Here is a 23,870-nt window from a genome sequence, read left to right as displayed (position 1 = left end):
TACTATATATTGATTTACTCATGAATATAGACAATTATAAAAATATTGAATTTGGAAAAATCCATATAATTACAATAAACAATTAACACAAACCTTGGAAATTTCACAAAAGAAAAATTTCAAAACAGAAAACATTGAAAATCATCATTATTGAGAAATTAAAGAATCGTGTTCTAATACAAAAAATAACATTAAAAAGTGATGTATAATTGTGTTCTAATACAAAAAAAAAGATAAAAATTATGTTTTAGTAAATTGTAAATTGTATTTCATTTATTCTAGAAATTATAGATTTGTGTTCTAATAAGTATCATTTATTAAGACTATAAATAAAATACATAAAAATCACAAAAAGGGGATGTAAAGACCTTAAACAACCAATATTTCCAAAAACATCATTTTAATGTTTAGACACGAACATTGTTTTACGAACCTTGCAATAGACATAAAAAACAAGAAAAATTTTTAATCTTTAAAAATCAAAACATTTGTCTTACAAGTTGATAATTTACCTTCTAAGATACGTAACAATATTAGTGTTACAAATCTAAATAAAAGAATGTGTGGTTTATTAAAAGTTTTTTTAATAGAAAGAGAAATGTTAGTCGAAACACTCTACAAATAGTAAGTAATACATGTAATGTAATGGTATTGTAAATGAGACAAATACAATTTCCAAAACTATGACTAGTTATAAGAATAAAAAGATTGTATTGATACAATTTAATGATAATAACATTTAAACTTTAAGTAGAGAAAAAAGTACATGCCAAACATAATTAAATATTTAATAATAATTTTTAAACTTAAAAAAGAAATATAAATCAATAATAATCCTAAATGTATAATTAAAAATCAATAATTTCCAATAAAATTATATACAACTCAAATAATACATTAATCACAAGGTCTAAAATTACATTTGATCCATTTAATAAAGCACATGATATTTTGGACACAATGTTATCATAAATACAAGATCTGAAAAAATTTATCTTATTATTAGAAATCTAAATAAAAATATTAAACTTAATAATAAGTCTATTACTAATGGACTTCAAGAAAAATGAAATCTTGTTATTTTAACAGTTTTAATATAAGAAGTATTTAAAATTGTATTCTCTAAATACATATTTGTTATATAAAGATACATTAGAAATCAATTAGAATCCTTACTTAATAAGTAGTGACTTATTTTTCCTTTAAAAAATAAATAATTCAATGAGCATAATTTTTGTAAAATTATAAATAATAATATCAATATATTTATTTTTAATAAGAATACAATGATATAATTTTATGATTCTACAATCAAGATGACATATATTTAATGTATGCAATTGTTTAAACAATGAATAATCACAAATATAGAATAATTAATACATATAAAAGACCAAACATAAATCTATAAATTCTTTGCTAAGTTTTTTATCATTATATTTTAGAATATGATTTAAAATGATTTGAATAGAACATTTGATCAAATGGATAATAATCAAATACTAAATGAAATAATAGAAAAATATAGCTTTTCAAATGATTTACACTCAAATTGAACTATACACATAAGTAGATCATATATAGATTATAATAGATGAAGACTATATGAAAATAGATTCATTTTTCAATGTATTAGTTGGATCATGCAATAAGGTAAAATTATATAATAATAATAATAATAATACTATTATTATTATGATTATGTATACAACTAGTATGCATGTATAATACATGATTTGCATATTACTTTGATTTTATTAACCTATATTAATATTTTGATCTACAAAAAAAACTATGATATAAACATAATATGAAAACTTGTGGTATACTTAGCATATTTTGATTCAAAAAAATGAACTTTAAAAATTTTAAAACTCCTAGAACTAGAGAAAAGTTGGAAGGATTTGTTGCCAAATCAACCTACTACAAAAGATTTGTCTCTTGATGAAGCCAACAAAGTGCCATTCTGATGCAAGCATTGGAAAATGAATTATTTTCACAATCCATTGAAGGCAATAAAGTTTTTGCTATTATGCTCGACTATTTAGAAAGCATATAAAGAATAAAAAAGAATAACAATAATCATTAATGGAAGATTTAGCATTTATTGGAGAACTACCAGACAACATAAAATTGAATATATTGAAAAAGTTTTAAGAACCTTAATCAATAGAAGTCAAAATAATGAAGGAGAGTTGGAATCTCCATGTGGATGCTCTACAACAAGAAACATGGGACACTTAGTACATTGATAATCTATTTTTTATTCAACTCTAGCAACCCATTGAAAGCTAATAGAGTAAGTCTTATTTACAACTTTCACAGCCGAGACAGAAGATGGTATTGTTATTGTGAAATTTGGGGACTTCGAAACCAATTTTCTTCCCCTTTGTAGCAAAGTCAATGCTCAATTCAATGAGTTGGATAAACAAGAAGTTGAAATACTACTAGCAAAATAGTCTTCTATATGAAGAGATGTAAAATACCCTTAGTTTACTTTTTTTCTGACATGTATATTATGAGTAACATCATTTGACTTGTACTAAATCGTATTTTTGTACAATCTACATAGTTATGTGGGACATGTCCATTCTAAGTGACAACATTTAACTTATATAAAGTCACATTTTTAAAAATCTACAAAATAGTGATCCAAAACATTTTTACAATGACTTTAAAAAGAATAGAGATTTTATTCATGATAATTATATTGAAAATTTTCAAATCTCTTGTAGTTTTGAATTAAATTTTGATTTAAAATACAACTTCTTATTTGTCAGAGAGAGAACTAAGGGAAGAGAAAGACTACAGAGGAGAGAGAAAGATTGCAGGAAGAGAGAGAATAAGAGTGACGAGGAGAGAGAAAGACTAGATTTAGAGAGAGAAAGACAGGAAAGATGAGGAAGCCATAGAAGCTGTGAGCAAGAAGAGAGAGAAAGATTGTAATTGTATTGATATGTCAAAAAGATGTGAAAAATTACAACTTCTCTCCTTATATACCAATGTCTGTGTGACATGGCATATTATCAACATTCTAACTATTCCCAACTTCTTACAATCCATCCCTTCCCAAAAGTTTTTGTCCTAAAAAACAAACCTAGAAAGAGGTAAAGAAGAGATGGATAGAACATAGTACTACTCTGTTTTACAGCTTTACAAATGGAAAATGAATGAAGAATGACCATTACAAGGGCTGAATTTGAAGAACGGAAAGAGGACCCAACTATATACATGACTTGAAGTACTTCAGAACCAAATCTGCCATAACTTTTGATAGAAGTGTCCAAATAAGATGTACCACATATCAAAACGAAGCTTTTGAAGAGTACTTTAAGCTCATGTAGATAGCTTAATTCTGAAAATGAGGTACGATAAAAACTGTTCTAAAACAGTGTGCTGTCCTTAACCAGTCTGCATCAATACTAGCTCCATAAGCAATAGGCTTCAGCCACCAATGTATACCTCAAGTATGGATACTCATCCAATATTGAATCAGGTCTCCAAGAAGCCTCTTCAGAGGGTAAACCTCTCCACTTAATCAAATATTCCACAATAGAACGTGATCGAAGCTTCTTTTCGCGCTGACCTATAACAGCCTCTGGGATGTACTGAACAAGACCATCTTCATCAATAGGTGGCAGCTCATCAACTATATCCACTGGATCACCATAATAGGGCTTGAGCTGACTAACATGGAAGACGTTATGAATATTTGTAGAAGAGGGAAGCTCTAGTTTGTATGCCAAATCTCCAATTCGCTTAAGGATCTTGTAAGGGATCTGTGGGCAAGCTTATTACTGGATCCATCTTTCAATGTAGAGTACTTGGATTTGGGCACCTTCAACAAAACCAGCTCTCCTTCTTGAAACTCTAAAGGCCTCCTCTTCTCATCAGCATACATCTTCATCTGATCTTGAGCCTTCCTTAGATTCACCTTGCATTGCTGAAGAAGGGTCTGCATTCTTTCCAACTCTTCCTTCCCATGAGGGTTGATCTTTTCATTAAAGATGACTGTGGATAAGGGCACCTTGTAACCATACAAAGCCTCAAAGGGTGAAACTCCTATACTCGCATGAGTGGAATTGTTATAAGCAAACTCAGCCAGGTGTAACCAAGAATCCCATGAGGTTTGGACATCATAGCAAAAATGGCGAAGATAAGTCTCCAACCATTTATTAACTCTCTCTGTCTGTCCATCAGTTTGGAGATGATAAGCCGTAGATGGAGCCAACTTAGTACCCATAGATGTAAATACCGCTTGCCAAAAGTTACTCATAAACTTTGAGTCCCTATCATGGACAATCACTTGCGATAATCCATGTAATCTGAAAATATGCTCCATAAACTGGTTGGCCACTTGAGAAGCAGTAAACTGAATTTTTGTTGGGATAAAATGAGCTGCTTTGGTGAGTCTGTCAACCACCACATAAATACTATTCCACCCCTTCTTGGTAGTAGGTAAGCCAGTGATAAAGTCCATAGTAATATGAGTCCATTTACCCGTAGGAATAGGCAATGGCTGCAACAAACCTCCTGGCTTATGAGTGCTATCCTTATTTTGCTGACAAGGCATACACTTCATAACGAAGTCCTTGACATCTTTCCACAGTCCTTTCCAATAAAAGCTCTTGCTAATCTTGTCATAAGTCTTGAAAACTCCCAAATGTCCAGCTAAAGGCGAAGAATGTAACTCCTCCATAATTTTCCGCTTGAAAGAAGAAGTAGAGGGAATAACAATCTTGCCCTTCCACCAAATAAGACCATTTTTAAGCTGGTAATGCGAGTTTTCTTCCATAAGACCTTGCTGTAATTTCTGAAAGATTTGGCTGAAGTCCTCATCTAAGAGATAGGCCTCTTGTAGTTCTTCAATCCAATCACTATGTAGTTCTGTCATGGCTGACACTTTGCAGGCCCACATACGAGAAAGAGAATCAGCCACTATGTTATCTTTGCCCCTTGTATGAGTGATGTCAAAGTCATAATTTTGTAATGTTGCTACCCATCGTCGTTGCTTTGGAGTGAGATTTGACTGAGTAAGGAAATACTTGAGTACCCGATGATCACTATGTACTCTGAATCGGCTGCCATATAAGTAATGGTGCCATTTCTTGATTGCATGCAGGATAGCCAACATTTCCTGGTCATAAACATTCATGGCCATCTCCTTATCTGTAAGCTTACGGCTTTCAAATGCAATTACTCCATGCTCCTGAAGCAAAACAGCCCCAATGCCACGGCCACTAGCATCACACTGTATAGTAAACTCTTTGGAGAAATCCGGGCATACAAGGATAGGAGTAGAAGTAAGTAATTCCTTTAACTGGTTGAAGCTGCTATCCGCAAGAGCATTCCAAAAGAAAGCCTCTTTCTTCAACCTGTCAGTCAAAGGAGCTGCAAATGCCGCATAATGCTTTATAAATCGGCGATAGAATGAAGATAGACCAAGAAATCCTCTAAGAGAGGTAGTAGTAGTAGGCGTTGGCCAATCTCTTATGCATTGCACCTTCTTGGGATCAGCCTGTATTCCTTTTTCACTGACTATATGTCCCAAGTATTCCACTTCAGTCTGCATGAAAGAACACTTCTTCTCCTTAGCAAAAAGCCTATGATGTCTCAGCACATCAAAAACCTTCCTCATATGTGACAAATGATCCTGTAAAGTCTTGCTATAGATCAAAATGTCGTCAAAGAACACCAGAACAAACTGAAAGAGGAAAGATTGCAAAATCTTATTCATCAGGCTTTGAAAGGTAGCTGGAGCGTTTGTAAGCCCGAATGGCATCACCAAGAAATGGTAGAGCCCACGATCAGTCCTAAAAGCAGTCTTGACTTCATCACCCTCTCTCATGCGAATCTGATGATACCCTGATCTCAAATCAATCTTCGTGAAGAATCGAGCCCCCTTAAGCTCATCAAGCAAATCATCAATCTTGGGTATAGTATACATGTTCTTCACTGTTATCTTATTGAGATCCCTGTAGTCAATGCACATTCTGAAAGATCCATATTTCTTTTTGACTAACAGGACTGGAGATGCATAAGGTGAAGAACTTGGTTCAATGAATCCCATTTCAAGAAGCTCTTTGATTTGCTTGGCTACTTCCTCTCGTTCACATTTTGATAGTCTGTAAGGTGGCTTATTGATTGTCTTTGAGTTGGGATCCAAATCAATGGGGTGATCCACCGCTCTCTTAGGAGGCAATGAAGTAGGTACTTCAAATAAATCTCTATACTCCTCAAGAAGAGCTGTCAAGGTTGGATGGTTTGCTGAATTATTGGGCTGATCCTGTGTTTCTTTGTTCAAATGCAAAACAAATATCTGTGAGCGCTTCTTGTACTCTTTCTTGAGTTGTTGAATGGTGATAAGCTGAAAATTAGATCTACTAGGGATTCCCTGTAAATGGATGAGCTGTCCATTGGAGAAAAACTCCATATATAACTGTGAGAAATCCATAGTAATCCTGCCTAAGGTCATCAACCAATCACAACCAAGTACAATATCTATGGGCCCCATTTCCAAAGTGATCAGGTTTACTTTGACTTCAAAATTTTCAGCCATCTGCAAAGAAACCTGTGAGCAAATCTGTGTGCTGATTTCCTCTTCACCATTAGCTACTTGTACTCGAATGGGCTGCTGTAAGTCGGTGGGAACACAATTCAACTTGTACATAATAGATTTATTGACAAAACTGTGAGTACTGCCACTATCTATCAGGATGAACACTGGCTTTCCACATATACTTCCCTTCATACGAAGTGTATTAGGGCTCTTAGATCCCGTCCAAGCATCCATAGAGATAGAACAATTAGTGGCAGCAGGCAACTCATTACAAAATCCACCAGGATCAAATGGAACATCTCCGCTTGGATCAAAAGGAAAAGAGTCAGATGGATCATAAAAGTACTCCTGTCCACCATCATCCTCGAAATCTTCATTTTCAGCATTGATTGTCACTGCATTAGCTTTATTTATGTCATTTTCAAAGTCCTCAAGAACTAGCATACTCTGAAACTTTGGGTTGGCATTTTTATATACACACTTTGAAGCATGGTCAGGAGTATACTTTTCTCCACACTTGAAGCATAAGCCTTTGTCCTTTCTTTCCTTGTAAAGATCCATGGGAATATATTTGGGATTTGTATTGGCTGAAGTGGACTTAGGCTTGTTGTCACCCTGCTTAAATTCAACCTTTGGACTGTTTGCTGTCCTGAAATTACTTTGAAGCCTAGAAGCATTAAATGGAGGATAAGTTGGTACCCGTAAGCTCCCATTAGGCATATGATTGCTGCCATAAATGTTACCAACTTGTCCTTGCTTTAAAACAGTCCTTGGCTATCCATAACTTGGCTGAAATGAAGACTCTTTCCTATACTTTCTTCCATAGCGCTTTGCAAGCTCAATAGCCTTGAAAAGTGAAGTAGGATTTTGCACCATAACATCAGCTGACAAGGATGGTTCTAAACCATACATAAACTTGTGTAACTTGGCCTCATCACTGACGCTTTCCACATACATGGTCAAGTTGAGGAATTGGTTTGTATATTCTCTTACACTTAGGCCCCTTTGTTCCAAACCATACCATCTTCGTTCTAGCTTCTCTTTTTCAAGAGGCGAAACAAAGACTTTAGCCATAAGTGCCTTGAAAGCTTCCCAATTCTCAATAAGTACATTCTCTTTCTTGATATACCTCTACCAAGTGTGGGCAAATCCTTCTAAGTGCAATGAAGCAAAGTGTATCTTCATATCATCAGTTTTAGGGAATATGTCAAAGTAGGACTCCATCTTAGAGGTCCATTCCTCTAATTCTGATGGTGAAGATGACTGGCCATTGAATTTGGCTAAAACAATTTTGTCCTTGAATTCTCTATCATGAAAGGGTTGATGTCCCAAAACTGGCTGATCAGGATTTCCAAGTACAGAACCTCCCAATTGAGACTGAAATCTTCCAATAGGTGGCTGAGAATTACCATGTAATCTTCTTGTTGGTAAAACACCCTTAGAATTCTGAGTATGCAGTCCAAAAGCTTGAGTATTAGCTTCATTCAAACAGCCCAAATAGTCATCATGCCTTTGCGAAGCTTCCCCTACTTCATACTGACTATTTGGAATGCCTCTTCTTCCAATGATTCCATCTCCATGACCATTTTGGTTGGATGGCTGAAGTGGGACTGAAGGGCCACTGTTTGAACAAGCCTTCTCATTGGCTTCTCTTGATCCCATTTGCAACTGCATTAATTGAGAAAATTGTGCCATAAGTTGAGCATTAGATTCTATTAATTTATCAATGGAAGCCTTGGTTTGAGTAGTTGAATCCATCAACTTATCAATGGTAGACTTTGTTTGACCATGAGATAAAATCATCTGCTCCATTGTAGACTTCGTTTGAGCCTGAGATAAAATTATCTGCTCCATTGTAGACTTCGTTTGACCATGAGATAAAATCATCTGCTCCATTGTAGACAAAATGGCCTCATGATGTTCCCTATGTCTTAGTTCATGGGCACACAAAGTATCAGTGAGTATACTGATTTCTCCTTGTTGTTGAAGCTCTTCAGGGTTCTCTTGAAGCGTGCTTTCCATCATGGAATCCCTGATTTGCTGTGCATAATCCTCTTGGACCTTATTTTTGCCTTTATGTCCTGCCATACTAGTGCAGTCCTGTAGTACCCCCTGTCAGTAAAACGGCTATAACTTTGGCTAGGAAACTCCGATTTCAGAACTTTTTTATGCGAATCGAAGCTAACAATGCCCTCTTCGAGATGAGCTATAGCACGCTATAATAGGTTTAGGACAAAAAATTCTGTAGCTGAATTTCAGAGTCTGAACTGTCCAGTCTTGCACCCTGTCTAGACTTGTAAGTGCCCTGTTTTGACCCTGTAATGCAAGAGAGTAACCTCAAATGGCTACCAAACCTACCCTGTAAGTGACTTGTAAATTCCCTGTTTTACCCTGTTTTAGTCTTGTAGGTACTTGAGTCCTTGGAACGTCTTCAATCTTCAATCCTCCACTCGCTGTACCTGTGTGAGGGATAAAACGGCATGACAGGCTCCCTACACGGGCTTCGTATCACCGGGAGGTGGGCAAAGTTCCCCCCGGGTCGGTTGGTTGCACCCCTTCGGGATCTTCGATAGTGAGGGAGGGTCACCTCTCTTTTGTCCCACTATCTCCCCCGGCATCCACCTTTTTCCTCGGTGGGAATATCAACATGGAGAGACTAGTGTGCTAAGCAATCAGCATGATATGCAATTCCAAAAATATTCATTCAGCCTTTCATGAGATGCAATTGATTGAGATAAGAAAACTTGAGATGGGAGAAGGGTTTACCTATGCAATTCAGTGACTCACTGATTGCTAGTACTTACCCTTTTACAATATTTCAGCTTGGGTGAGAAAAAATTCAACAAAACAAATCAAGGTTATGCATCAAGCTGATCAAATGATACCTATGATGAGTAATGGTTTGAATCAAAAGAAATTCAATGAAATAGGCTGAGATTGAAGAAAATTAATACTATTCTCTGATCTATTGATCAATCCAGTGAATTAATTGATCAATAACCTCTCATCAACAAGTGGAAAGGCCATTAGCAATAGGATTATTGAGAGATTTCAGAGATTAGTAAAAGGGAAATACCTCCATTAAGCTTGAAAAATATGATGGATGTCAGCTTCAACCCCGTTGATGCAAGAGTTCTTCATAATCCATCATAAAGCTTGAAATCTCCATGAAATCAGTCCATACATGCTTCAATATAATGAAATTCTTGAAGAATCAATACTCCAGCCTTGCTTGAACACTTGAACCTCAAAGATTCAAGCTCCTTGATGAAAAGCCCCAAAATAATCCTTCCATTTGAGCTTCATTGACATGCACGGGCTGAAACCTCTTCAATGTCTTCAATCTTGAAGTCTATCCAGCTTGTATTCAGCTTTAGAGAAGCCTTGAAGGTCGGGGAAGTCTAAAATTTTGAGAAATTTGAGCTTCCATGTCTGTGGCTATGGTTGCCCTGCTGTGTATTAGGGTTTTGAGCAGAGGAATGGTTGATAAGAGTTCTCTTGGAGCTGAAAGTTGATGCAATCAAGTGTTTGATGAAGCTTTTGCAACCATTGATCAGTGAGCTGAGAATTTGGAGCAGCTGAGCAAGGAGAAGGAGCAGGAAGATCAACGCATTTTTCGGCGCAAATTTCGGGCAGTTTCCTGGCTAAAATTCAGCAGCAAGCATCATGTGTGGTACTCCTCTTGAAGCTTAGGCCACAAAAAATCTTTGCCCCATGGTTTGGCAGTGAGATGTTCAGCATAGAGAGAGATATTTGTGGAGATTCTTGACATCCACCATGGAAGCTTCAGCCAAAAGCTTGAAGGAGAGAGAAGAGAAGCTCTCTTTTGTAAAGTAACTGTAGTTTAGTCTCTAACTAAGCTCGGTTAACCATCCTTTACCCTAGTTACCTCCATTTTTGCATGAAATTTGATGACATCCAGCCATTTAAGCCTTTACCCGCCATATCTGACCTTGGATATCTCCAGAAGTAGTCACTTGCTAATTGTAGTTGTCCTGCAGCACTCCACTAGTCACTGTCTTGTACCATTTTTGTTTGAAATTGGTTTTGAAATAGGAAAATGAGATTGAAATTGGGGAAAAATAATGGATCAAAGATTGAAGCTCTGATACCACTTGTCAGAGAGAGAACTAGGGGAAGAGAAAGAGGAGAGAGAAAGACTACAGAGGAGAGAGAAAGACTGTAGGAAGAGAGAGAATAAGAGTGACGAGGAGAGAGAAAGACTAGATTTAGAGAGAGAAAGACAGGAAAGATGAGAAAGCCATAGAAGCTGTGAGCAAGAAGGGAGAGAAAGATTGTAATTGTATTGATATGTCAAAAAAATGTGAAAAATTACAACTTCTCTCCTTATATACCAATGTCTGTGTGACATGGCATATTATCAACATTCTAACTATTCCCAACTTCTTACATTATTAGAGTCAACACAAAATTCAATAATCATTAACTACATTAAAAGACTAAGTTTTACAATAATATGTAGCATACATACCTTAATTTCAGTATATCTTCTTGCTTTGACAATGCCAAGAAAATCTTCAATGCACCATTCAAGATAGAGCAAGTCATATTGTCAAGCATATTATACTCCCAAGAGGAGTTTTGGAGCTTTGAGGAAATGGTTAAGATTACAAAGGCGTATGTAGAGTTCAAGACTCTTATCCACTATCCATTTTCAGGAAAGGGTTAAGAATCAAAGGAGGGTTGTAAAGAAAAGGTTACAAAAACTTATTGAATATTGTAGAGCAACATCAACCTATTCATTCCATAAACAAAAATGTGAGTTTTATTGACAATATTCTAGGTTGTGTGCTTCATTGACCACTAGGAAGAACCATCAAACCCAACCAAATTTCACCAATTGGAAATCAATTGTAAGAGAATTGAAGATGTTGAATGTGTAAGCATGGATATTGAGGAGGTATTGTCCATTGAGGAGAAGGACGCTATGTCAAGGGAACTTGATACATCAAACTTTAAAGACAAAAATTTGATGGAAGAGGAGAAGAAAGGCATGCCAAAGGCTATTGAGTCACTCACACTAGCAAGTTTTCCATCCTTCCCTATACTTGAAAAGGAATTCATGCTATGAAATGATGTTTCAAAATGCATTAGGGAGGACTACTCCATGGAGAGTATTGTAGATTCATGTGAGGAGGAGGACTTTGTTTGTGGATAAATCCATTGGAGTACTCTTTTTTCAATATACCAATCCTACATAATTTTTTGATATCGATGGTGCAGTTGGGTTTGCTTGCAAAAATCTCAAGAGTACTGAAGGAGACTTTCTGCTAAACAAGAGTTTATGGATATCCAAAGAAGAATTGGAATTCATAATGGGAATGAAGTGTTACCATAGAGAAACTAGAGGTGAGTTTCACTAGTCATTGGGAGAAAGAGAGAGTGAAGGAAGGTAAGAATCCTCAAAACATGAGCTCCATTGTTACATTTTGGGTGTGCCTAATATTTCAATGCTTAAGTAATCATATGTGAAATACTTACTTGACTTTCCATGTATTAGTTGATAATAATGATAATTTTTAATGCTATTCAGGTGGCGCAAGGGTTAAGGTTGGGGTGGACTCTACACTTGCTTGCTACTTTCCAAGGCTTAACCTGTATATTTTGATATGTGCTAAAAATCTTTTCTCAAATTTTGGGTTTTTTAGATATGCCTCTAAATAGAAATAAAGTTATTAATATGTATGTCATAATCGCGATTTTTGTCTATGCTCCAAGTTTCAAAGGTTGAAGAAGTGGATACTTCTTGTGCTATAGTGGTTATACTTTGGTTGGACCCTTCAAAGAATGATGCCAGGAGGCATATTCCACGGTGGATTCCGTGAGGTTTTACGGTGGATTCCGTAAACTTAGATGACCGGGGCTCATACGCAAAGAGGATTCTTTGTGCGAGAAGTTGATGGGGACGCCTGTCCTTTCTGGTGCACAGATCGGACGCAGGTAGCTCCCGTAGTGATTTCCCAAAGGTCCTCAAGAACAAAGCACTCTACTTTTTAGCACAAAGACCAATGTAAAAACAAGCACGACATGAGACAAGAGACAAATTGGGTTGAATCTCCCCCATGCCTTGTGTGAGCGCTTCACAAAGCATGTATTTAATGTATATTTCCAATCTTCATGCTCAAAAATAGCCCAATTACAAAAATATGACAAGCTTTTAGCTTTTGAGTTTGCTTTCTACCAAAAATAAGAAAATAAAGCTAATGGACGGTGCCCATAGTGTCTGGCACGCCCAATCTCAATGTCCAAATAAAAATAACATATCCAGGCGCATAAGCGCATACAAAATAATAATAAATAGTCGATGTCTCTATAGACATAATCAAAATATAGACGTGGCGCCTATCAAAATATATCCAAAGGTCGGAAACCCGCTAGACTCCAATGCTTTCCTCCGCCACTCCTGCTATCTCTACACATCAACTGAAGCATTCACAATCGTTAGTAAAATAACACAATTAAACCGACAAAAGTGAATACCTAGCAGTCTTCAGCTACATAAATAAATCAACTGGTTAGAAATAAATCCTAACCTTAATTTATTACGAGTGCGCACTCTAAACTCATAAACGTTTATTAATTTAATATGCATTTTGCGGAATCACCCGCTATGGAATCACCCATGTACACACTAAATTAATGAAACGCCCGAAAAGGACAGGCGTCCCCATCAACTTCTCGCACAAAGAATCCTCTTTGCGTATGAGCCCCGGTCATCTAAGTTTACGGAATCCACCGTAAAACCTCACGGAATCCACCGTGGAATATGCCTCCTGGCATCAAAGAATCACCCATTACAAGGTCACAAGAGACAAATATATCTCATGCAGAGCAAAACAGATGTTCTCTTGTTAGAATGAGAAAGGAAAGATGAAGAAGTTGTAAAAGGAGAAGGCCCTTTTATTGAATTCCCTACAAAAAAGCAATGTGATTAAAATCACATGTATTGTGAAAAATACTCATCACATTAATGAGAAAAATTATATTTCAACAAATATTTGGATCTTCATCAATGTCTTCTTCAATTTGTTACAAAGTGTTTGATGAGCATATACACTAAACTTGTATATTGTAGAAAGTATTGAACATCTTGTAGAGCAATTTTGCTTTTGTTAGCATGCCACCGTGTCGTGTGGTTCTAAAGTAAAGTCTTCTTGCTTGATATGGCGAATTTTCCATGCCTTGGATGTTCCATAGTAATAATGTTCTATAATTGTCAACAAAGTATGTTTCATGCCCTAATAAAATGTGCTACATAGGACAAATACTTGTTAGCACTATAACAAAATGTAAAACATATGAGCTCAATTTGAATATAAGATACTTATTAATAAAATGTGATGTTTTTTCTTACTCACATATTTACCGTTCTATCTATTAGGCTTTTTACAAGCCTTACATTTCTCGATACAAGTGTACAAAACCTATGTATACTTTATAGAGTAAGCATAATCTAGATGGAAACTTATGAGTTTATCAAGAATCTACATGCAATGTACAATATGCACACCTTCCAATGGAATTATCAAAGCTACCTCCCAATTTGGATCATATAATCCTTGGATTACACTTCTTTCGATAACTTTTGTGTCAAACCAACACAAAAAAGTCATTCTATCTATAAATTACAAGCATAATAGATTGGGTAGCTTAAATCTTCCCCTACGATCACTCTCACCATAGCATAATAGATTGGGTAGCTTAAATCTCCCCCCGTGCATTGAGAGCACTCTCTACAATGCACATATTTTGTTGAATTAGAACAATTTGTGCCCAACATATCCCTTTTCAAAAATATTACCATGCATTTTTAAATTTCCTTGTTAATTTGAGCTAAGGCTTACAAACATTCATATATCGAATGAATAATTGAATACTAAGACTAAGTGCATTTTAATAATTATAATAATAATCCATTACTTGGTGCCTCATGAAAATAAATAATTGATGATGTTGTAAACCAAAATAGGTTGAGTACTTACCCTAGCATCATGACATATGCATTGCCTATCTCCACACATTAACCAAATCTAACGATAAATAAATTTAGAGTGAGAATGAATAATACAAATTCACTTTGTCAACACTAAAGTAGTAATCAACAAACAATGGTAGTCACAAAATAAATAATCAAGAGATACCCCCAAGGCACCCAATTATGAAAAAGAGTGCTAGTAAGAACTCTTTAAACACATAAATGATAGTACTACTTGATGTGTATATCATGGAACCACTAATAATGGAATCACCCATGTAAACAAGAGCGAGTGTCACACCTAGAAAGATGTCTCCATCAATCCTTTACCATGCACAAGACAATCCAAAAACATAGTGAATAACCTTTCATCAACCACATTTAAATTAGAAGTTTGGCATTTTTTGCTACTTATGATTTGTGCCTATCATGAGGTTTGTGCACAATACCTTTAGTATGAGGTAGTGTAGTGTTGGTTATATTTAATATGATATGACAGGTTGTTTATCCAAAGAACACAAGAATTATGAGACCAAGATTTCAAGTTCTATTCTATTGATTTGAAAAGAATACACTTTTGATGCCTTTCAAGACAAAATGGAAAAGGACATTAGATCTTGGTTCTTACAAAGATAAGCATGATCATTTTTAAAAAAAGAGTGATGTTGAGACTTTCTTCTATAATGCTCATACCTAATATGCATATTAAGGAGAGGAATATTTTCAACCCTTTGAATGGTTCTCCTAACTATTACTAAATTTCTCAAATTTTGACCACCATTATTCAAATATGCATATTAGTTTTGCAAAACATTACGCAGATAAGACATTTATATTATTATGTCTATCGGCATCAATTTTGGAAGGTGTCTCCATGAACTATACGTTAGTGAGAGTTTTTGATGATTTCATAATAAGAGACTTGATCATGTGTATATATCATTGGGGGAAGTTTCATCATGCTAATGATAATGAAATAGTACCATGATTGTATTTATATATTAGATGTTTTCATTTTTGATATTTAAGTAAATGTTAGAGTTTTGGGCTTTTTTTTCCACTCAATTTATCCTAGGTCACTAGTTGAAAGCCTAATTCTAGGTTTATCTCCCTTATATGAAGACCTAGTGTTCTAGAGTTGTTTTTCTTAAATGCAAAAAGGTTATATATTATATCAACTAGTGAAGACAAATAGTGTTTTAAGAGTTGTTGGGTGGAAAGAAAAGAATAGTTGACGTATGTGCTTGAGATGGAAGGCATGAAATAGATCCCAACCCTTAAGTATTTTGAAATAGACGTACAAAAAGGTTGATCTCAAATATGATGTCAAATCCAAAAAGAACTCTAATAGAACATACTTGAAGCTTACCCTAAAGAATCCTTTATGGCAATGATGATTGCAACCATATCATGTGATATCTTGTCAAACTCAAGTAAGGAATTGTATTTTGTACTCATTAATTTGGACGATTGGCTAGCCCACTTGCCCTCCAATAGACATATTAAAGTACAAACTCTACATCAAAGAGCTTCCCCATGGCCAGGTTGGAAACCCCAAAGCGCAAAATGTTTGTAATTGTCCGCTTCTATTACTGAGTTTGGGAAGGAATCCTACACAAATACAAAACTTTATTCATTTTGCGAAATTATTGGCTAAATAGCAAAAGTTAAGCAATGAGCATGATAATTTTTATCCTCACCACCTAAAGAAGAGGTCATGGACTTTTTAAAGCTCCCTCCTTCCATGGTCGCCACACACATACATCATATATAGTATTGGTCCTTTGTAATTGTCAATGAAGTGGGAAGTTGCTTCCAAACTTCATGCTTTGTATTTGAAACTTTTATGGCCTTTTCATGTACCTTTTCAAACTAATTGTGGAAAACTCCTCTTATGCACTTTTTGATTTAATTTCTATAATGCTAGTTTGGTATAGGCATTATGTCTTATGGACTTGAACTCTTCAATACTTAACAATATTTCTAATGAGTATTTCACATATAGACTAACACGCATGCATGCATGCACACACACTTACTCTCTCACTTAGACTACTTTTAAGTGATTCAAGAAGACAAAAAAAATTATTGTGACTTAGTAGTCCACATGTAATGCCTTGATGTTGTTAATCCTTATGTGTGCATATGTGTAGGCTAGCATAACCACATAGGTGTGATTAAAACACAATATTAGTGAGTTTGGGAATCTCCCAATTCCCATTTTTGAATACTTAAAAGGTGCACTCGGATAACATGCCCATAAGTTTCTCAAAATCATATGATGTGACCTATCATTGGAAAGCGCTTGAAAAATGGAATCTATTGAGCTATAGAGTGCTCGATTTGGAGTTATAGTGTTCAAGTTATGACAAATCTAAAGATTTGACCACATGTCCCAAAGTTATGGAAAATTCCCATATTCCCCAATATGGTGTTTTAAGGTATTTGTGCTACTTTCTACCTCATTGCTTTTGCAAATATACAATTAGTTTTAGGTAAATGTTATGTGATAGATAACTAGTTGTGAAGTCTAGTAATGTGATTATCATGCTCATATTGGTGACTAGCTATGGAGTAGTAGAGCTTTCACTAGATGGTGAGTTCTAAACTTGCCATCCAAATGGTTCTTTATGGCTCCTTCAATATTTAGTATTAAATCCTCATTTTTGTATAATAGGTTTCTTTTACCACCAAAATCTACTAAGAAAGCATTGTGATGAATTTTTGATTTCTATGAGATGAGAGGCCACATCAATGCCACCACTAAGCTTTTTAATTTGTGTGTAAAATGGCATGGATCTTAGAAAAATGGCACACCTTTCTTTAGAAAAATGCATGTAGTACAACAATGTATAAACTTACAAATATGGATTTGTGAGAAGGAGAGAAAATTTGCAATGATCTAAGAACATTCTTATATATTTGGTAGGAAGAGTTGAGGGTCAGAGCTTGACCAAAGGGAAAATGTGTTGCTAAGCTAATTCGGCACCATCATGTAGGCATAATTGGTTAGGGAAATAGAGAAATCAAGCCTTCTATGCAATAGGCGCAAGAAAATCAAAGAGAGTTTAATGGTCTTGCAACAAAAGATGGTAGTTGGATGACTAATCATGAGAGCATTGCAGCCTCTTGTAGAATCCATGATCAATCTCTTCATGATCATGTATAATTGATTGATAGATGCATCAAATCGGCTATTATTGTCTATAGTTCAAGTGAGTAATGAAGAAGATAATAAAATGCAAACTAGAGGGTTTACTAGTGAAGATATTTGTAGTGCATCAAGGAATCTTGGAAAGGGAAGTTTCCACCAAGTTTTGATGGCATCATTGTAGAGTTGTTGATACACTTCTTATTGAAGCTTCAAGATCATGCCTTAAAGATTATGAATGAATATTGGATGAAAGAAAAGATACCAAAATCATAGACTAGAAGTGTCCTTAGCCTAATCACATAGCAAAGTCAATGTATGAGAGGCCTATCTCCCTCATGGCCACATTGCACAAGATACTAGCAAAAGCATTGGCTAGTTGGATGATAGAAGTCATTCATAATGGTATAAATGAGCATCAATATGGTTTTGTCAAAGGCAAGCTACTCTTGGATAATATCTTGAATGTTAGGATGGTAACTCAATGGGCTAAAGCCTTTGGTCAAAAAAGTGGTCATTTTGCAACTAGATGTTGAAAAGACCATTGACAAAGTCAAATGGAATTACTTTCGAGTGTAATTGAAATAGTGCACTTTGATAGAAAAATAGCAAATCCTCCTTTTCTTCTACATGAGGTCACAAAAGCATATGTTTCTATAAATGGCACACTACTAGATCCCTTTTAGGTGCATAGGGGGGTTGAACAAGGGCATCCCTTGAGTCCCTTGATGTTTGTAGTAGCCACACACCCATTGTTCTGTACGATGGACAAAATGATTGAGGATAGTGAACTAGAGGGAATCAAATGTAGAGGTAAACAATTAGCTAGCCAAGGATTTGTAGGTGACTTATTTATGTTGCTGAAATCATACAAGTTGAAGATGGCAAAAGCTTTGAATCTTTGGGAGCTATACAAAAAGGTAGTTGGATTCAAAATAAACCTTGGGAAGTCGTCTTAATGAGAGCGATTGAACACTATGACTAGATTTAGTAATGAAAGAGTTAATGCAAGGCCTTGACAAAAAGACACTTAGAAGGTAGTTAGTAAAGGGGAATCATAAGTGTTGAGAGTGAGGAAAGCACGAAAGACCGAGCTAATAGACGAATCTCAATTTTTTGAGATTTTGAAAAGGAATTTGGTCTTTGAAGTTGCTTCTTAAAGAAAGGGTCCTTAAAGAGATGGTGTCTCTTAAAGCATGGGAAATCATATCTAGAATAGGGCTTGAAGGGTGGAACAACAATGGAATGATATTATGTAAATTTGGCATGTTAAGGGCTTGGAATAGGCACAGGGAGTTGACTTTTTAAACACTTAGTGTTCAATCTATCTTACTACTATATTATTTTGATTGTAGGTTCGAAAAGCCCCGAACCTCTAGAGGGCTTCTCGAACCTACCCCCTTTTCCAACCCTCCCTTTTTCAACTAAAACCCCCTCTCTCTCACATGTAATCTCTCCTTTTTCTTCCCCCTCCCCTTTTTAATTAAAAGTGCCCCCCCTCCCCCTCTCTCTCTCATTGTAGGGCCTTGTAGGGCCTAGGTTCTCTCTCTCTCTCTCTCTCTCTAATTAAAATCCCCTCCCCTCTCTCTCACGTATAATCTCTCTCTTTCTTTTCCCCCTCCCCTTTTTAATTAAATTCCTCCCCCCCTCTCTCTGTCATGTGTAGGGCCTAGGCTCTCTCTCTCTCTCTCTCTCTCTCTCTCTCTCTCTCTCTCTCTCTCTCTCTGTGAGTTATATCAAACTTTTTAATGTAAATTTTTTAATTAAATATTTTAAAATTTTATTTTAATTAAATATTTTTAAATTTAATTTTTTGATTTATTTTTTCACACACTTTGAGAGGGAGATGAAGAAGAAGAAGGAGGAGGAGAAGGATAAGAAGAAGAAGAAGAAGAAGAAGAAAGAGAAAAGACGGAGAGAGAGAGAGGGGGGAAAGAGAAAAGAGAAGTGTCTTTTTAAATTAAACATTTTTTGATATAGTTTTTAACTTAGAGAGAAAGACAAAGAAAATATATAATTTGAAAGAGAGAGAAAATAGGGGGAGAGAAAGAGAGAGAGAAAATAGGAAAATAGAGAGAAAAAAATTTAAAAGAGAAAGAAAGAGGAAAAGAAAAATGTGAGATATATATGTGTGTGTGTGCGTGTGTGTGTGTGTCTCCAAGAAAAAAAAGAAAGAAGAGGAGAGAGAAGGGGAATAGAGAGAAATAGAATTATAGAGAGAGAATATAGAATTTAAGAGAGAGGAAAATTTAAAAAAGAGAAGAGAGGGGTGGAGAGAGACAGAGAGAAGAAAAGTAGGGAGAGAAGAAAAGGGGAGAGAGAAAGAAGAAGAAGAATAGAGAGAATTTAAACACAGAGAGAGAGAATTATAGAGAGAGAAAAGATCACATTTAAAAGAAAAAGAAAAGAAAATATTTAAAGAGAGAATGAAGAAAGAGAAGAAGAAAAAAAGGAAAAAGAGAAGTGGGAGAGAAAAGGAAAAGAGGAGGGGAGAGAGAAGAAAAGCAGAGAGAGAAAGAGGAGAAGAAGAAAGAGGAAGAGAGATGGGGAAAAAGAGGAAATAGAAAAGTCTTTTATAAATTTAAATATTTTTTGAGAGAGGGGAAGGGAGAGAGAAGAAGAGGGGGAAGAGAGTGAGAAAATATAAAATTTAAAAGAGAGAAAGGAAGAAGAAAAAAAGGAAAAATAGAAGAAAGGGGAGTAGAAGAAAAGGGGGCGGAGAGAGATAGAGAGAGAATAAAAGAAAAGAGAGAGAGAGGAGAAGAGAGAGAATTATATATAGAAAAAATATAAAATTTTCATACTTTAAGACACTACAAGGATATAGGGGAATAGCAATGGGTAGTTCCGAAGTAAATTAGCGACGTCACTATTTACTCAGACAAAAAAAGGGGCCAAAACTGGAGCGCGGCATTTTGCCGCAAAGAGCGAAAGAGAGAGCGAAATAGATTGTGTGCTTGGGAGGGAGAGGGAGAGAAAGAGAGAGAAGGAGAGCTTCTCATTGCCGCTTACACCATTTGTGAAGAAGAGGAGGAAGTGCATGAAGGGCGAAGAGGAGCCGCTATCGCGAAGAGGAGACGAAAAAGAGTGCATTACTCCCTCTTGGTTTGTTCTTGTCCTTTCTCCTTTTCTTTCGTTTTTTTTTGTTGTTGATGAGAATGAGGTGCATTGAGGGAGAAAGAGAGAAAATGAGAGAGGAAGAAGAAGAAAGAAAAAGGAAGAAAGAACGAGATAGAGATAGAATAAACATGAAACATAATAAAGAAAGAGAGAAATATAGAGAGAGAGGGAGGGAGAGAGGAGAATGAATGAGAAGACACGAGGAGACAGAGAAAAACAAAGAGAGGGTTTGTTCTTGTTCTTAAAAAAAAAAAACAATGATGTGCATTGAGGGAGAAAGAGAGGAAATAAGATAAGAAATGAGAGAGGGCAGAGAATGTGGTGCATTGAGGGAGAATGATAGGAAACAAGAAAGGGAAAAAAAGAAAGGAAAAGGAAGAGAGAATGAAAGAGAGAGAGAGAGAGAATAAACATGAAAGATAACAAAGAAATGGGGAAAGAGAGAGAGAGAGAGAGAGGGGGGAAGAGAGGAGAATGAGTGAGAAAACATAAGGGGATGGGGAGAAACAAAGAGAGGGGCAACAAAGAAAGAGAGGGAGAGAAAGAAAGATAGGAAATAAGAAGAGGGAGAAGAAGAAAGGAAGAGGAAGAGAGAAATAGCCGTCACGTATGCTGTATTCTTGTGTTCTGAAACTGTTGATGGCTCATATGAGAGAGTTGTGCCAACAAGTTTTTCGGCACAATCTCTTGGATAATTGGAAGAACATACCGAAGGGCAACAATGACTACATAGTAGCATCCTTACATGAGGAGTTTTCGGTACCCACCGCAACATATAGGTTTTCCATAGCTAGATGATGTAGTGCATGTGTGTATACATGTCACACAAACGATCGGACGTACGCAAGGCACTTAAGAGTGGGGCCTCAAAGCTCGAGTAGCTAGACGCAAATGACTGGCATTGACTCAGGGAGGAGGCTACAGATTCTCCAGGACATGGGAGACAATAATGTGAGGCAGTGAGGGCACGACTGGAGGCAGGAGTGGTCCATCATCTTAGGAGTGGGGGCTACGCAGACTTATATGGAGAACTTTATAAGTTTTTCTTTTGTTCTTCTCGCTTATTTTTTTTGCAATATCGCTTGTACTGACAATCATGTTTCTAATAGTTGTATTTTGTTTTCTTTGCAGCACTCCATTACAAACCACGATTCCATCGGCCTAGAGACTTGATATGCAAAGAGACACGGTCTCACTGCATTGATTGATAGATTGTATATACGCGGCGGCCCAGTAAGTAACTCATCTTTCTTGTCCATAGTTACTAAATTTAATTAAAATACATTATTGTATGGTGGAGTGTTGTATAGTTATTTCTTTTTACAGAGTCTGTTCAACGCTCCTTCGCAGTGGGACGAGTTTTCGGATGGCGAGGATTTATAGCTCGCACTTGGATCCGTGGAGTGCACATTCTTTTCTTTTTGGTCCTGTGATTTATGTAGGTATTTTCTATGCACTATGTTATTATCATCCTTTGTATCTTGCCATGATTCCATGAGCGCTTTCATTAAGCGATCTTGTATTCATTTTATGTATTAGTCTTGTGGATTCAAGTACACTTTGCCTCCATTTTGACGACCATTGTACACTTTACTGTAACCCTTTTGTTTGGCCCAAATATAGCACATAGTCTTACAATCACAAATTTTTTCCTCTGTAACCGTCACTATTAGCGTTGCAAATTTACCTGCATGCTTAGCTATTATTATCATAGTTTGTGTCACAAACCATCGCTATTTGTGACGCAAATAGTGACGGTTCTATAGTGTTGCTAATACCAATGTGTTTAGTGACGATGGGAGCAATTTTTTTGGTGAAAATTTTCGTCGCTTTGAATGTCAGTATGAGGCTTGTATCTTGTAGTGAGAGAGACTGGGGTGGAGAGAGAGAGAGAGAGAGAGAGAGAGAGAGAGAGAGAGAGAGAGAGAGAGAGAGAGAGAGAGAGAGAAAGAGAGGAGAATAATAATAATAATAATAATAATAAGAGAGAATATAAACACAGAGAGAGAATAATAGAGAGAGAAAAGATAAAATTTAAAAGAGAGAGAGAAAAGAAATAATTTAAAAAGAGAATGAAGAGAGAGAGAAGAAGAATGAAAAAAAGGGAAAAAGAGGAGAGGGAGAGAGAAGGAAAAGAGATGAGAGAGGGGGGAGAATAAAAAGGAGAGAGAAAGAGTGAGAGAGGGAAGAAAAGCAGGGAGAGAGAGAGAGAGAGAGAGAGAGAGAGAGAGAGAGAGAGAGAGAGAGAGAGAGAGAGAGAACTAGGAGAGGAGAAAAAATAAACTAAAATAGAAGGTAGAGAGAGAGAGAGAGAAATTTAGACAAGAAATTGGGATGGGGAGAGAGAGAGAGACAGACAGAAAGAGAGGGTGAAGATTAAAAATTAGAAATAGAGAGGGAAAAAAGGAGAGAAAGATGAGAATTGGATTGCTGAGCGAACTTGCCATGCACAGTAACTTTGCTTGCCACTTCTTGTCTTTTAAGGTATTAGGGAGGATGTAGTGTATAAGGTAAATTGGTTTCTAGAGAATATTGAGTATTGGACAAAGAGGATATGACAAAGATGCTTGATCTTGATCTTTTAGCTTAATCTTTGTCTACACTTTTGTAATACAAAGATATTGATTGACATTAATCCTATTATCTTTGGATTGACAGTAAATAAGCACTCTAATTGCAAACATTGGGGGTAATAAAATACACGTCCCTACTAAGGTCTTCCTAGACCTAGGACCAAGAGGAGTCAATTATTGGTACACAAAAACAGCAATCTCCTGTTGTGTATGATCCAAAGTGTGCCCCGTTACACAGAATTAAAAAGTTGGCAAAAGCGTTGCACGATAAGGAAATTAGAATTTGGGACAATTTGTGGGACAATGCTGTATGTTCTTGGATGCAAACTGATTCAATGCGGATTAGATATGAGTTGAACAATAAGGAGTTTGACTTATTATGCTCTATTTTCACTCATCTAAAGCTAGCATGGCCGACCTTTCCGGTCAAAAAAGATGACTCAGTATTGAAGGACCTTGCTAGCCACGTGG

The sequence above is a fragment of the Lygodium microphyllum genome, chromosome 9, assembly GCF_053477565.2.
Source record: "Lygodium microphyllum isolate KBCC chromosome 9, Lygodium_microphyllum_v1.1.10, whole genome shotgun sequence".
Classification (NCBI taxonomy): Eukaryota; Viridiplantae; Streptophyta; class Polypodiopsida; order Schizaeales; family Lygodiaceae; genus Lygodium; species Lygodium microphyllum.
This window is presented reverse-complemented; position numbering follows the sequence as displayed.